The sequence below is a fragment of the Hemitrygon akajei genome, chromosome 13, assembly GCF_048418815.1.
Source record: "Hemitrygon akajei chromosome 13, sHemAka1.3, whole genome shotgun sequence".
NCBI classification, from domain to species: Eukaryota; Metazoa; Chordata; class Chondrichthyes; order Myliobatiformes; family Dasyatidae; genus Hemitrygon; species Hemitrygon akajei.
The window spans coordinates 43,061,325-43,077,790 of record NC_133136.1 but is presented as its reverse complement, the minus strand read 5'-3'; the positions used below and the strand labels follow the sequence as shown (position 1 = coordinate 43,077,790).

The 16,466-nt window shown below is 38.7% G+C and overlaps 1 protein-coding gene and 1 long non-coding RNA gene across 3 annotated transcripts in view; one reads left to right on the top strand and one right to left on the bottom strand.

The window, feature by feature from the left end:
• The window catches only part of LOC140737816 (uncharacterized), a 106,050-nt gene extending 96,959 nt beyond the window's left edge, over positions 1-9,091 (bottom strand). Inside the window, exon 1 of the long non-coding RNA XR_012101252.1 lies at positions 8,986-9,091. This is a non-coding gene — a long non-coding RNA (uncharacterized lncRNA). The remainder of the gene's footprint in view (positions 1-8,985) is intronic.
• Positions 1-16,466, top strand: part of pde4d (phosphodiesterase 4D, cAMP-specific) — a 1,157,264-nt gene that overhangs the window by 269,682 nt on the left and 871,116 nt on the right. The window lies entirely within an intron of this gene.

Below are 16,466 nucleotides of genomic sequence, written 5' to 3'. Positions count from 1 at the left end.
TTTTGAGCTTAATCTCATGACAAATGAAGGCCAACACACCATATGCCTTCTTAACCACCCTATCAACTTGCACTGCAACTTTGTGGGATCTATGGACTTGGACCCCAAGGTCCCTTTGTTCCTTCACACTGCTAAGAATCTTGTTATTAACCTTAGACTCCGCTTTCAAGTTCAACTGTATGAAGTGTATCTCTTCACGCTTTTCTGGATTGAACTCCAGCTGTCATGTCTCAGCCCAGCCTGTCTATGTTTTGTTGTAACCTGCAACAACCTTCTACACTATCCATAACACCACTGAGCTCCAAGCTTTGTGTCATCCACAAAAAAAGTAAAATAATGATCCTTCTCTAACAATCTGTCTCCCACCCCCCCCACCCCACCTCCACTGCTGCTGCCTGCCAGTGAGGTTCATAAAGTTTAGAAAAACAATTTTGATTCACCAACTTTTCATTAGAATTAGCCAGTAAAAGAAATTCTACCCTGAGCTTTATTTTGCTTATGTTCCCTATAACCAAAAATTCTAGAAAAGCCACTCAGTAATATCATGTATCAAAACATCCTTAAATTTAATTGTTTCCTTATCTTTCATTTTAAAATATTTTGTTTCAAATGGAGTACTTCCATCTGCAAACATTCACTTACATATGATAAAATAAAGCTGGAGGAATACAAGGTTAATGCTTAATTCATTAAATAGAAATATTTGGGTTTCAATCCTCTCCAAATTATTTTACAGCCAATTGAAAAAAAAAATTGCTGGATATGACTCAGCCTAATTTTGCTGCCCTTTTCCTGTGAGAACAAGTTATTATGTCGGTCAGATTTTATTTGCAGAGAAGGTGGATTATAAACACCATAGCAACATTAAATTAACCTAAGGTATTAAGAAGCTTTGAAATGATGGCTGATGTTTTGATGTGATTATGCTGTGTAATACAAATTAATTCAAATATAAATGCATTTATTTTTGTGAAACATTTTCCCATAGATGTGAGGCATAATATTGTGATTAGAGTTCAAAATAATTAAATGCTGTCAATCTAATTTCCATCTACAATATTATCAAAGTGAAGCATATTGAAGAATTTTTAAATTAAATTTAGGACAGTTAATAAAAATCAGAAAAAGCTGCAACTAAATCAATCTGAAGTAAATATAATTATATGCACATTTAGTATTCAGGGGTATGAGAGGATTCAGCCTGCTGATGAAGAGGTTTGGGAGTGAGCTGAGGGTGGTTGAATGTGATAAAATCATTGTTGCAAACGTTTGTACTTTGGAAATCACTATTGGATTGCTGGCCATTGAATGTAATAGGCTGCACATGGGGGACTGCCTTGAGAGAACCGGTGAGCCCTCTGGAAATCAATGTGAGAATACAGTGAAATTGGAAAAAGCCTGAAGATTGGAAAAGTTTTTCTACATGGAAATTGTGCTGGAAAATAACTTAGCAAACTATGCAGCAAACTTTGATGGAATTTGAACTAAGTTCGTGACCTTTACTGTTCATTTCTCAACACTTGGGAGTTAATTAGTCTGCAGCTTTCCATAGTCTTACTGCTGCCAATGCTACTTATGTTGTTAAACTGTGGGACAAAGAAGTAATTCACAATGAACAATAATAAGTGTCAAGAACAGCATTAGGCTGCTCCCCAAAAACCCTGTGGTTAGGCAGAAGATAGGTGTTCCCTTGGAGTGATCCAGCTTGCAGAAGGCAATATTTGTAATGCAGAGGGACAGCATTCCGGTCAAAGTGGCACTGAGCTGCGATGTTCGTTGAGGTCAGGGGTCAGATATAGGGTTTTTTTGGGTTTATAGGGACAGCGTTGGAAGTCACAGGGCTGGTGACTCCCCAGGACGTCATCAGTCAGTCACAGCTTGGAAGTCTGCGCGAGTCCAGAACTCAAGGCCCAAAACTAAACTTGTGATCGGCAAGTTCTGGTGTTGAGTCCCGAAGGTCAAAGTCCCATCAGTGGAGAGTCATGGGATTGGAAGGGGGTGGGAATGGGGGCTTGTTTTGCTATATGCTTTGATTTACATGTGAGAACTATATCTGACTCTCAATCTGAGTTTGCTCATAGCTATGCCTTATGGTTTCTGAGAATGCTGCCGACGTGAGATCAGGTTGTGTCAGATGTTTGTTGCAAACTGAAACAGGTTCCATTGCTCGTTGCACAGGGCAGCCAAACTGTGAAAGCAGTTGTTAAATTTACCAGCATTACCACTTGCCTCTGGGTCTTTCCAGGTGCAGAGACATTGGAAACATATCACCATTCCTCCATCATTACCTGGTCTAAATTTCATTGATCCCTACCCTATAGTACCAAGGCAATATGTTCAGTGGATAGTCTTTGAGTGGTTTAAGAAGGTGGCATAAGCATTCCATGTCAAAAACAATTAAATATGTGCAACAAATCCTGTCACTGCCAGGAGAGTCCACATCATAAAGAGTGAAAAAATAATCCCCTTCTGGAGATCTTTATTTAGGATTTCACTGTTAGTAATGAGTTCCGATCAGCTGAGCGATAAGTGTCAAATGCCAGGATATGATTTACTGCATTTACAATGCGCACCCTTTTGACAATGGTTTCTCTGTGCTAGTGCAATTAGTGCATTTGCAGCTTCAGGCAAATGCCGTAAATCATGCCATCAACAAGAAGAGATTGGCTAAGCTGGATTTGCTTCCCTTGTGGAGAAGTCCAAGAGATAAACTGACTGAGGTATAGAAAATTTTGAAGAGCATCATTAGGGCAGATAATGAGAAATATCCCTCCCCTCCTTATCAGGGGTAAGTACAATCAGAAGGATGAGATTAAGGTAAGGATCAGAAAATTTAGAGGGGATGTGAGGAAGAATGTTTTTACGTAGAGGTTGATTAAAATCCAGAATGCACCGCTGAAGGGCTGAGGAAGGTAAGTATCCTTACAACCTTTAAAAATCATTTAGATGAACGTTTGAAATGTTTGGGCGAAGAAGGCTATGGGCTAAGTGACGGAAAATGGTATTAGTGGAGGCAGGTTCTTGTTGGCTGGCATGAATATGATGGGCCAAATGGCCTATTTGTCTCCTGCATGACTCTAGGACCTCTTCACCTCTCCTGCTTTCTTTGGAGCAGAACTTATTTTTATCTTTGACCTTTCCAGTTTTGAAGTAAATCCAACAAACCAGCCTTTAGTTTCTTTCTCCATAAATTCCCCTTTCCTGCCAAACAGTGCAGATTAAATGCAACTGCAGTGTTTTGGTTTTGAACAGAAAGCAATTGAATGTCTTCAATGGATGGATGGAGAGCAGTTGTAATTGATAACTATGAAGAAAGAAGAAAATGTTACATAAAGATGACTGGACAAATGAGGAAGTGCACCAACAGGTAGTGAACAGTGCACCAGCAAGTCAGCTTGGTATTTGAAATGATCTGAGAGGAGACAAAAAAGATGGATTACTGTACACATCTGGAGTAAAAAGGAAGTTGGTTGAACTGGATATAAAAATTGCAAAGAAAGGTACATTGTAAAGAGATTTGGCTAAATCAATTGTATGCAAAGGCAAATACATACTTCAGAGTCAAAATTGGAAGATCTTAGAGTGCAAAACAAAAAGCAATCTCATTGAAACAAAAATTTCTTAGGCTACTGGGTAGAGAGTGCACTCCTCCTGGCTAAGAAATCAAGATGTAGGTAGAACAGATCAGAATAAAGCATAAGCTTTTTAGGACTGAAAGGAGAAGAAACTTTTTCACTCAGAGATTGGTGAATCTTTGGAATTTTCTACCCTGATCGTTGTGGAAGTCACTCATTGTTGGTATTCAAAACAGAAATTGATAGATTTCTGGATATTAGAGGAATATGATATAGCATCAATGGTAAGACTCTTGGCAGTGTGGAGGATCAGAGGGATCTTGGGGTCTGAGTCCACAGGATGCTCAAAGCTGCTCTGCAGGTTGACTCTGTGGTTAAGAAGGCATATGGTGTATTGGCCTTCATCAATCATGGGACTGAGTTTAGGAGCCGAGAGGTAATGTTGCAGCTATATAGGACCCTGGTCAGACATCACTTGGAGTACTGTGCTCAATCCTGGTCGCCTCACTACAGGAAAGACGTGGAAACCATAGAAAGGGTGCAGAAGAGATTCACAAGGATATTGCCTGGATTGGGGAACATGCCTTATGAGAATAGGTTGAGTGAACTTGGCCTTTTCTCCTTAGAGTGATAGAGGATGAGAGGTGACCTGATAGAGGTGTACAAGATATTGAGAGGCATTGATCATGTGGATAGTCAGAGGCTTTTCCCCAAGGCTGAAATGGCCAGCATGAGAGGGCATAGGTTTAAGGTGCTTGGAAGCAGGTACAGAGGAGATGTCAGAGTTAAGTTTTTTACGCAGAGATTGGTTGGTGCGTGGAATGGGCGGTCAGTGGCGGCGGTGGAGGCGGAAACGATAGGGTCTTTTAAGAGACTTCTGGATGGCTACATGGTGCTTAGAAAAATAGAGGGCTATGGGTAAAGCCTAGGTAGTTCTAAGGTAGGGACATGTTCAGCACAGCTTTGTGGGCTGAAGGGCTTGTATTGTGTTGTAGGTTTTCTATGTTTCTGTGTATCAGGGAATATGGGTTTAGAGTAAGAAAAATAGTATTTGAGGTAAAAAAAATCATGATATTGTTGAAGAGTTGGTTTAAGAAGACAAATGATTTTCCCCTGCTCCTTACTTATGTCCTTAACAAGTCATAGAGTCATGGATGCAAAGGCAGATCAATCAGTCCACAATGCCTAATCTCATTTATAGCATTTGGTGCATAGCATATTATTTATCAGGGATCAGTGATATGCTCATTTATATACTTAAATTTTGTGAAGTTCCTACCTCTGTCACCTTTTCAAGCAATGCACCCCAGAATTCAAACTTCATCCACCTCGGTGAAAAAATTCTTCTACAGATCCCCTTTAATTCTCTTTTTCTCCAACTTAAGTCTTTGCTTCCCTCTCTTCGATGTCTCTGCCATAAAAGTTTCTTACTGTCTATCCTGTCTATGTTTCTCATTATCACATTTTTCCTTGGCTCCTTTGCTCCAAAGAACACAAACCTATTCTATCCACTGTCTCCTCGTAATGGAAATGTTCCATCTCAGCAATATCCTGGTGAATTTCCTCGGAACCATTTCCAGTCTAATCATATCCCTCCTACAGGGTGGAATTCAGAAAAATAAAAGATTGCAGCATACCATAATCCACCTGCGACCTAATTAACATTTTATAAAGTTGTACCAGGATCTCCTTGCTCTTATATTCTGTGTCCCGGCTAATGAAGGCCAGCATCTCACATTCCTTCATTTCCATCTTATCTACCTGTGCTCCTATCTTCAGGGGTCTTTAGACTTATTTTTGGATCCTTGGATCTTTAGTGTACAAGGTCTTTTGTTTATGTAATAATTCCTAGAGCATTACTACTCCTGGTATAGGAGTACTGCTTATTTGACCACCCAAAATGCATCACCTGAGTTTCAGGATTAAATTCCATTTGCAAACTTACTGATTATTCCTCCTAAATAAGGCATTAATGTATTATAATAAATGAAGGGTCCCAATACTAATTCCTGTGTTACAACTGCTGGTCACAGGTTTCCAATTGCAAAATAAACCAATCACCCTCCGTTATCCTCTATCTCCTAATACCAGATCATCAGGTAAACTTACCTTTTAGATTCATACATTAAATAAGAATCAAATTTTAGCCTATTATGCCTGATTTGAATTGATGAGTTATGTTTCCAAGTCACCTTTTCCCACAGTACTGCAATTTTTTTTCTCTTTTGCTGTAAGAAAATGCATCATGGCTGAGTTTTGTTATTAAATGGAGATTCAAATTGGATGAAAGTTCAAAAAGAATGTTTGATAAAATTAAGTTTTATAACTCTGAAGGTAACAGGAGAAATATAGAAAACATATTGAGGAAGTGCAGGGGAAATCTCCAGTGGTTTTAGAGGCTGGCTGATAGCATAAAATACTTCCTTTCTCATGCATTAGATAGGGACAGAAGCCAATTTTGCTGCATGAGCAAAGGTAAGAGATAATTGGAGATTTTATTGCACTTTTTAGCAAATAATAGTCAAAGTGGGGTTACATGCTGGAGGAGGATTTAGAACAGTTGCTAGCAAGATCCACAGTAAAAGAAGTTTTTCTGAAATAATTACCAGAACTCAGGGTAAATATAATGACGTACTCTTTAAATGAGGCCCAGTGGGAAAAATAAGGGATTGTCTGGTCACAATGTTTCAATTCCCCTCACAGATTTAAAATTGTGCCGATGAAGTGGACTCAAGCCAGTGTTATATTCTTGTTTGTGAAGGAAAAGATAATGACCATTTGTGAACAGTCAAACATTAATGTGGCAAATCTCATGGGCCTCAGTATTTATGAGGTGGTGGGAAATGTGACAGAGAAGGCAAATACTTGACCTGGCAAAATGAAAAATTCTGCAGACTTGGAAATAATGACAGGACCTCATTGTTTTGTTTTAGTTCTGTTACCTGCATGGCAGTTGGACAAAGTGAGACCTTCACCTTTCCTGTTAGCCTTTTACGCTGAGGTCAATTTGTATGAAAACTCTCATCTTCAATATAAAATAACAGTTCATTAACACTTCTTTCTTGTCAGACTGACAAGGGCATAGATTCTCTGCTGTCATTATAGATACAGAAATAAAAGTCTGTTTAAACAAGCTAAAGCTATCTCAGTGCTCTCTTTCGGACATGCAGCCGAATTTAGTCACCAGCTTCGCCATTACTTATAACTTCAGTTCATCTCATTATACATTATTGAAGAGCAGTACGTAAGTTGTGGTAGACTGAAGTAAAATCAGACGCCTTTATGAAGTTGGTTGTTGTAAAGCATTTACGTCAATGGATTCCCAGCCCCCTGTGGAGAAGCATACAGTGTGGTGACACAGTGGTACAGTATTCCATGTGGAGTTTGGAATTCTCTTTGATTTTTGTATTAGTACTGATGAACATGGAGGCTCAACAGATGTTGTTGCTACAGCATCCACATCTTAATTCATTCAAGATATCACTTCATGACTCACTTCTGCTAAGTTTGTGTCAGCTCTTCAACAATTGTAGGACTCTCAAGCACACAATCTTCAACATGTCTTCCGATACCTTATGCTGAGATCAAGTGGTATACGTGAACCTATCTGAAAATCTCACCCATCCTTTCAAGATAGGTTCTTGATTGGTTAGGGCATGAAGGCAGGAGATTGGGGCTGAGAGGAAAAATGGATCATCCATATGAAGTGGCGGAGCAGACTCGATGGGCCAAATGGCTTACTCCTGCTCCTATACGTTATGGTTTTACAATTCTTGGAATAGTGAAGCTCCACAATTGCTCCAAAATTCCATTTTCTCAACGGTGGCCTGCAAGTGGTTTAAACACATGTTAGTCATCCTGTAATCTGAATCTTCCCCCTTTATGGGTTGTGATGTTCACTTTACTTCATCTGTTTTTCTTCCACCTTCCTTTCCAGGTTCAATTATACCCTGAGATTTCTATGCAGTATGAAGTGCGTTATATTATGAAGTGTGTCTATGGTTCAGAAGATCTTCAAGTCAATGCTTCACATTAATATCTGGTCTAAATTGCATGACTTACTTCTTTATGCCTCTTTCATGGAAGGTACTGATAATACTGATAACAGCTGGATGTTAAGGGCAGTGTGAAGCAACGTTTGATCCCATTTTGTTTTATACCTGAACAAACTGAAACGACTGAAATTATGGATCATTGCCTATTAAAGTCAACTTGAGAATTCCATGTATTCTGATAATATATTTGAGGTCTTCAATGTTCATACAGTGGTAGCTCATGATCCCATATGATTTACCTTAATCAATTTTGAATGGCTTTGCAATAACCTCAGGATGTTGTCCACACTTTTCTCATATGATTCTATGTTGATATGCAGGAACATCTTTGCCAACCACACCTGCATTTGATGTGTGCTCTTTGTTGATGTAGTCTACAGACAAGGCAGACCATGTGCTCACTGGGTAGCTCCTCCAGGCCATTACCGAGATTGGACATCAAGCATAGCTATGTTGTACTTCTTTATTGTTAACAGTGTCCAAATGCTCCCTATTTGATAGTAACCAGAAGGCTTACATCTATAGAACATAGAACAGTACAGCACAGTACAGGCCTTTCGGCCCACAATGTTGTGCCAACCCTGAAACCCTGCCTCCCATATAACCCCTCACCTTAAATATACCTGTCTAGTATTCTCTTAAATTTCACTAGTGTATCTGCCTTCACCACAGACTCAGGCAGTGCATTCCACGCATCAACCACTCTCTGAGTAAAAAACCTTCCTCTAATATCCCCCTTGAACTTCCCACCCCTTACCTTAAAGCTATGTCCTCTTGTATTGAGCAGTGGTGCCCTGGGGAAGAGGCACTGGCTGTCCACTCAATCTATTCCTCTTAATATCTTGTATACCTATGATGAAAAGGTTTTATGGTTTCATCCAAACTTGTTTTTCAAACAGTCTAGCAATATTTGATCCCATTGTGATGGTATTGAATTTGCTGACCGTGACGCTCTAAACTCAAATGAAGACATTAAGCCCCATCCAATATCAATAGCTACGAGTACCCTCATTACTAGGAGGTTTTACTGTAACTATTCAATCTTTACAGACTAGTTCACTTCCCTGGTTATTCTCCATAGCGAATAAACATTAGCTGCCAATACACACTACCGGTATTTGAATGGTGGATCCCCCCCCTCCCTACCAAGGGGAAGATACTTCCAGCTAACAAAGTAGTTGAAACAGTTCATTTATTTTCAGTGATACGTGTTTAAATCCAAATAACATTCTTAAAACACTTTTATAACTCAGAGGATTTCTATTTTGTAAAACATTTCCAAATCACAAACCCTTTCTAAAAGACAAACGATTTCCAAAACACAGGTGGAATTCTTATAAACTAAGAAGACATACCAATGATGCAGACAAACATAACGTCTGTTGCAGAGATCAAAGCCGAAGGAATGGATCCTAGTCCACCTTGTATTTCTTTCAAGCTTCTTGATGTTCCTTACCCCATTCCTAATAAGACTGAGCTGCTCTCTCATTTATATAGTTTCCTTGCCACTTTGGTGACTTCAAACGTATATGCTATTTCCTCAGATAAGCTTTTAACACAAATGGTCTAAAAGCTTTTTGGAGACACTGGCTCCAGCTACCCACAATTAATGCTGTAAAGCTAACTTCCTTAAGTGCATAACACTCCCAGCTTGTTATTAGATCAGTTATTAATATGCTAAGTGTTTGTTTCCATCTGGCCTGCAAACTTCCTTGAATTAAGCAACTTAGCCAACTTTTTCTGTTTTCAAATGAACAACATTAAATAACCAACCACGAGGCAGGTGCTGAGGGCTAGCTGCCAGCTCCATTGACAGAGCTTGTTTGCAAAGTTGTGTTGTTTTTAAACTTCAAGCTGGTTACTGCTTTCCATTTACATTTTAACAACTGAAAACTGGCTCCTGTTTACAACTGGAAGCTAAATAAATAAAGTTGAAAGTCTAGTTTACACTGTTTGATCTCACAAGTGGCAACTGCTATGCTTGGGAAAACATGAGGCCTATTGGCCCAGGAAGTGACTATTCATCACACTATTGTTTCATACCTGTACAAATTGAAACAAATGGAATTATGAATCATTGTCTACTCACATCTCCCTGAGAGTTACATTTATTGTGTAAGTATTTTTGAGTTCTTCAATAATTCATACAGTGGTAGTGTATGATCCCACATGGTTTGCCGCAATCAATAACAACACTCATTCACTGTATTTGCTATAGTACTGGGTCTTTCTGTATGAATTTTGCTGTCTTCACAGCTATTAAATGAATATTATCCTCCACTGTCTATAGGGTGAATGCTGCATTCCCTATGGTCTGTCAGCTATCTCGATAAAGCATCCATACTTGCGTGATTATTATTTAATGCCATAGTAATAGCTGGACAGGAGAATTGCAATTGCTGCATCATTCTGATGGTCATTGTGTAAATAGCAGACCTAGATCCAAGCATGTCCAATAGGGATTCATGGTCTGTGAACAATATGAATGGTCTGCTGAACAAAAAGCAGTGAAACCTTCTTAATTCATATGTAATTCCTAATGCCTCCTTTTCCACTGAACCATTTCCTCTCACTTTTGTTAGTGGATGTAATGGGAAGCCAGTGGAATATTTAAGGCTGCAATCAATAATGTTGCTTATAATTGATCTAAGTATATTTAGAAGCATCACAAGGTCGTCAGTGGTGTCACCAGGCGGAATTCATTGTTGGGTGTTTTACAGAGAAAAGAATTTTACAGACAATTTTAAAGTTGTTCACTTTCTGCTGTTCCTTCATCACCATCATGGTTCATCTTTATTGAGCAGTTGGTACAGGGTGTCAGTACTGCTGCAGGATCCAAAAGAAATCTGACATAATGCTGGACCAAAAATCTAATTTTTGAAAGAACTCAACAAATCAGACAACATCTGTGGAGGGAAAAGCACAGTCAACTTTTCTGGATTTGATGAACGGTCTTGACCTGAAACGGCAACTATCCATTTCCCATCAAAGAGAGACAGAGATTCAGTAATTTCCTTGGGTTTTTCAGCTTTTAAAACGATTTCACTCTTCTACTTCATTAGTTGCGGACTGCAAAAAGGAACTTGTACTCTTCTGGAAATTGGTATAAAGATTATGAAGCAATTTGAGTATCTCTAAAGGTATTTAGAGGAGATCTTATAGAAACACATCAAATTATGAAAAGGATAAATAAGGCAGAGGCAGGAAAGTTGTTTGCACTGGTAGGTGAGACTAGAACTAGGGGACAGAGCCTCAAGATTTGGGGGAGTAGATTTAGGACAGTGATAAGGAGGAACTGCGATTCCCAGAGAGTGGTGAATCTCTGGAATTCTTTCCCAATGAAGCAGTACAGGCTACCTCAGTAAGTATATTTAAGACAAGGTTGGATAGATTTTTGCATAGTAGAGGATTATGGGTTATGGGGAAAAGGTAGGTAGGTGGAGATGAGTCCGTGGCCAGATCAGTCATGATCTCATAGAATGGCGGAGCAGGCTTGATGGGCCAGATGGCCTACTCCTGCTCCTCTTTCTTCTGTTCTTATATTGTTATGTTTCTCCTTGGTAAAAGTTGTTATCAAAATGCCAACTTAGTTGCAGAGACAATGTTGAATTTCACTTGATAGATAACATGAAGAATATTTTCAGTGATGGCTTCACAGTACAAGACCGCTCACTGTATACTTAAGGCAGTCAAGATGAGGTTTTGATTGCAACTATCACAGAGGAAGAAAATCTCCAAATACATTAATAGGTATTCAAGAGTCTTTGTTAGGTTAACACTAAATTCAAGAAGAATAAATGTGCCTTTGTGCTGGATGAAGGTGCTTATTTGGGTCTGTGGATGAGCACAAACCATTATATTGATTGATAAGTTGTATTGATTTTATTTATCCATGTTTAATTGTCCTTCTGAAATATTCAACTTGCTAAAGGCCCAGGGCCCTGCCAGTTCAGGATATAGATCTTGTGACATAGGAAAAGGATCTTGTTCATTGTCCAAGGATTAATGGAGAGTTACCTTTATAGTTCCTCTAAAGCTGGAGAACAATGTGTACTAACCAGAAACTGAGCTGTTTTTACATACTTATGTACTTTGTTTAACTCTTTCGTCTTTGAGCCTTGAGCACATGCAGTACTGATCTAGGCTTACAAAAAATTGGTTTGGCAAAATGATTTAATGTCACTGTGGGATTCATGCCCCTTAATAATATGAATCTAGAAACATGTTTGTAAAATACTCAGAAGCTTATCTAAGCTTGGTTTTCTGATCGACCTTTAATTCTTTAGCAATTCAATCATACCCTCATAGGCCTGCTGTTCACGTAGTCATCTACTTTGGTGGAAGCTTCACAGTTTCATCATGAGGATCTACACATTCCATCTGTCATGTCCTCTAAGTGTCTCAGCAAAATAAATTCTGAGATGTAACATGTTTGGTGAATTTCTTGATTTACCCATAATGAAGCAGTTAACATTGATGTGCAAAGTGTTATGTTGTTCATTAAGTTTAATTCAAAAATTGCCATATTTTCCATTATTGTCACTGATCGCACATACGTTTTAAAAACTTCTCTGTTCATTAGCTATTCAAGCTGTATTGGACAGTCCTTTCTTTCTATTATGACTTTCTGTTATCATGAGGGGATATTTCTCTGATTTGCCAACTTTGCCCTAGTTTTCTACTCTAAGGCTTTTTATGTCCATTTGAAGAACTTGCCTTCTCTTAACTCCTAACTTATGACTGGTGATCCACATTACACTGATAGTAATATTTCACATGAAACTCAGCTTTCACGCCAAACACACTTGAATGATTCAGGCTTAGAACTGGATGTCCTTCACCTGCTACTGCTGTTTATCTGTAGGTACTGGCTGAAATTCTTGACCATCTTTGCAAGTCATTTCTAAAAAAATGGCTAATGTACATAAAAATGTCAGAACTTCCATTCTAGATTGAATTTACTTCTAAATGCACATGAATGTTCCACAGAACTTAAATTAGGAAGGTTCTAGGATTGCACTGTCAATACAAATTCTTCATTATCGCTGCCAGTCTCATTTGACCTTAATCTTCCAGTTCTGAAGTTGCAGTTGAAAGCAAAGAATTAAAGTAATTTTGCAACCTCTTTTATTTCCTCAAAAAATGAAATTTCTTTTATTTTGTGTGATGACAAGTGGTCTGCCAAAATGTCATACTTATCTAGGCCTCTGTATCTATCAGTGATATTGGAAGGCTTGAAATCAGTGCTATTTTGTTTTTATGGTTTTGTGTGCCTTCATTCGAGCAGATGTTATCTTCCCATTAATCTTTAATTTCAGCAAAGCTGTTTTCTAACACCAAATATCCAACATAAGAATCTGAGAGTTCAAGGGCTTCTCATATAAATGCCAAGACTCCTGATGTAGCCATCTTGAATTATTTCCTCTTTATCAATTACAAGGTACCAGAGGAGCCGATGCTATCCCCCAAAGTTTGCTTGGCAGAAGAGAAGCAATATTGTGCTCAGCTGCAGACAACTGCAACATTCAATATACTCTTGGAGTATTTTTTTTGAGTGACTGTATTTTACTGATAGTTTGTGTCTGTTTGCTATCTTACATGTGCAATATGTGCTTTGTGCTGTGTGTGACTGTTGATACTCTCTTTTGACCTTGGCCCCAGAGTAACAGTGTTTCATTTGGCTGTATTTATGGGTACTCATATGTAGTTGAATGACAATTAAACTTGCATTTGATTACTTAAACTTGATCATCAGCATTCTCCAGCACTCATTTCTCCCATCTGAACTTGAGTCCCATTTCTTCTAACATCCAGGTTAAATGTAATGTAATCAACGCGACTAATGTTGACTCACTGGGAGAATTCAGACTCGCCTATCACGATAAGTATGCAGTCACTTGTGTACTCAACGACTTTATTACTTCAGTTCTTTTCCATCCTCATTGAGAAGATGAATGAGTACACAGCAAAGTAAACTTTATATTAATTGAAGAGTCTTGAGAAAGGGGACAGATATGTAACTTTAAAAAGTTCATTTATGACAGAAAGAAGTAAAAATCTTTCATATAAAGAAGGCTGTAAATCGTGATTAAAGTGTAGAAAATCTTGACATTTAGGCCTAGACAAGATAGGCAGAGAGATTGTAGGGATATTGGGTTCAGCCTTTTGCTTATGGAAGGATGAACTAAAGCTTATTGGAATTTAATGCAGGTTCCACTGTGAGCACGATTAATAATTATTTAATGATCGTAAGATATTTCCTGCATAATCTAACAATTCATTTGAACAGACTGAAACAATACTGAGGTAGCTAAGAATAATAAGCCTTTGGCATATAGCATACATAAAATAAACCTGTAAATGGCTTGATATTTTACGTAAACTTATATCCAAGATAAAGCATCTTGCTGAAGCTGATGCAGCTTTTGCAATGGTATTCCTGGTTATTTTTACCTGTCTTTCCCTTGTGATGCCAGGTGCATTATAACACCCTCATTGTTATGTGGTTGGAAAACAACTAATTCATCACAAAGGAATGAGGCTGAAGTCTTCCTAGCCTGTATACAGCATCATTTATTCAGCTATTGTCCTCACCATTTAATAAAAAGGAATTCATTTTAATCTTTTATTCTCTGAATTATCTTTCTCCTAAATATTACAAGTTAATATTGTATCAATGTTAAAAAGTCATTAAACAATTTACATATTCCAAGTGCCAACATATATATAAACTAATTGAAATTTAGTCTGGAATAAGTATCTAACTAGTGTCATCAAATCGAAGTTCTCACTACAGAAGAGATTATTTTAGTAATCAGAGACCAAAAAAAAACAAGATCAAAAATGATCCTTTTAATGCCCTCAAAATTAATGCAATTTTCTTAGTTTACTCTTGAATATATGTTTTGCTTAGCTTTTTTTAAAGTTGTATCATGATTATAAAGTTTGAAAGTATTGAGAAGTTTTAATGAGGTCAATGCAATTCCCTTCCTGCAGGACCTGCACAGTTTTAAGCACTTACAAAGCAGACAAGTATTAATATTGTTGGCTTTCTGTTGGAGTTCTCATTATTGTGTATATTGGCAATGATCTCATCATTTGTCACAATGGTTGGTGAGAGCAACACCAGCAACAAATTAAAGCGAGCCTCTGGCAGATATTTTTTTAAATCTCCAATAATGTCTTCAGTGATGTATTGGAATCCTCTTAACATTGACGACAATGTGCTGTCACCACCTTCTCTGATATTCATTTACGTTATGGATGATATACACTAGTGGCCACTTTATTAGGTACAGGAGTGTATCCAATATGGGAGTAGAACCCATTGTGGTTGTCTGCTGCTGTAGCTCATCCACTTAAAGTTTTGATGTGTTGTGCATTCAGAGATGCTCTTCTGCACTCCACTGTTGTAATGTGTGGTTATTTGAGTTACTGTCATCTTTCTGTCAGCTTGAACCAGTCTGCCCATTCTCGGCTGACCTCTCTCATTCACAAGGCAGTTTTGCCCACAAAACTGTTGCTCACTGGATGTTTCTTTGCTTTTTTTTTTGCACCATTCCCTGTAAACTTTCGAGACTGCTGTGCATGAAATTTCAGAGATCACGAATTTCAGAGATACTCAAACCACCCTGTCTGACACCAACAATCATTCCACGGTCAAAGTCACTTTGAACCTGTTTTTCCTCATATTGCAGACACAACAATGAAGGATCTTGGCCTGGTGAAGAGATCTGATAGAGGATCTTGGACTGAAACCTCAACCACTTATACCCTTCCATAGATGCTGCCTGAGTTCCTTTAGAGGTGTGTGTGTGTGTGTCTTCTTACATCACTACTAGTTTGTCCAACTCAGATTAAAAAAATTATGGTCCCCTACTCCAGAGTTATACCTTGCCCACAAAGACTGCAAACACAAGGAAATCTGCAGATGCTGCAAATTCAAGCAACACACACAAAATGCTGGTGGAACGCAGCATGCCGGGCAGCATCTATAGGGAGAATAGGACGTTTTGGGCTGGGTTTCATCGACTGTACTTCTTCCCATAGATGCTGCCTGGCCTGCTGCGTTCCACCAGCATTTTGTGTGTGGTCCACAAACATAGTGCTGTTACTGTGACACATTTTAGGAAGTACTATTTGCTGCTTGCCTACCAAGGTTTAAATTTTGTCTTATAAACAAAGGGGGAGTCATGAAAAAGTAAAAATCTCTGCCACATTGTTTCTGGAGATGAGAATGACACCTGACATATACTTTTTGAGGAAATATAGCCTCCATCCAACATTGGTTGAAGGACCCCTTCCACATTTCCTCAATTTTCTACACTTCTGCACTTACCCCATCTCCCCCAGGCAGAACAGGTACAGAATTCCCTCGGTCCTTATTTTCCAGTCCAGTAGCCTTCACAATTCAGTACAATATTTGTCAACATTTCCACCAGCTCCAATGTGATCTCTCCATCAGTCACTTCTACTCTTCTCTGCCCCTTTCTGTTTTCCTGAAGGACATGACTCCCTGGTTCATGCATCTCTCTATACCCACACCCTCTCCCAGGCACCTTGCATTGCAACTTTAAGAGGTACAACATCTGTCCCTACACTTCCTCCCCACCTCCATCCAGGGACTAAAGAGCACTTCCAGTTGAAACCTCCAGCCTTGCTTTAGCTCCTCTCGATGTGACCATGTATAGACTAAAAGATGACTTTGCAGAGCACCTGAGCTCTGTTCGCAATAGCCATAGCTGCAAGTCATTATAGTTCCTCTTCCTATTTCCCACAACAACCTGCTTGTCCACTGCCAAGATGAGGCCAAAAACAGACTAGAACAGCTAATCAT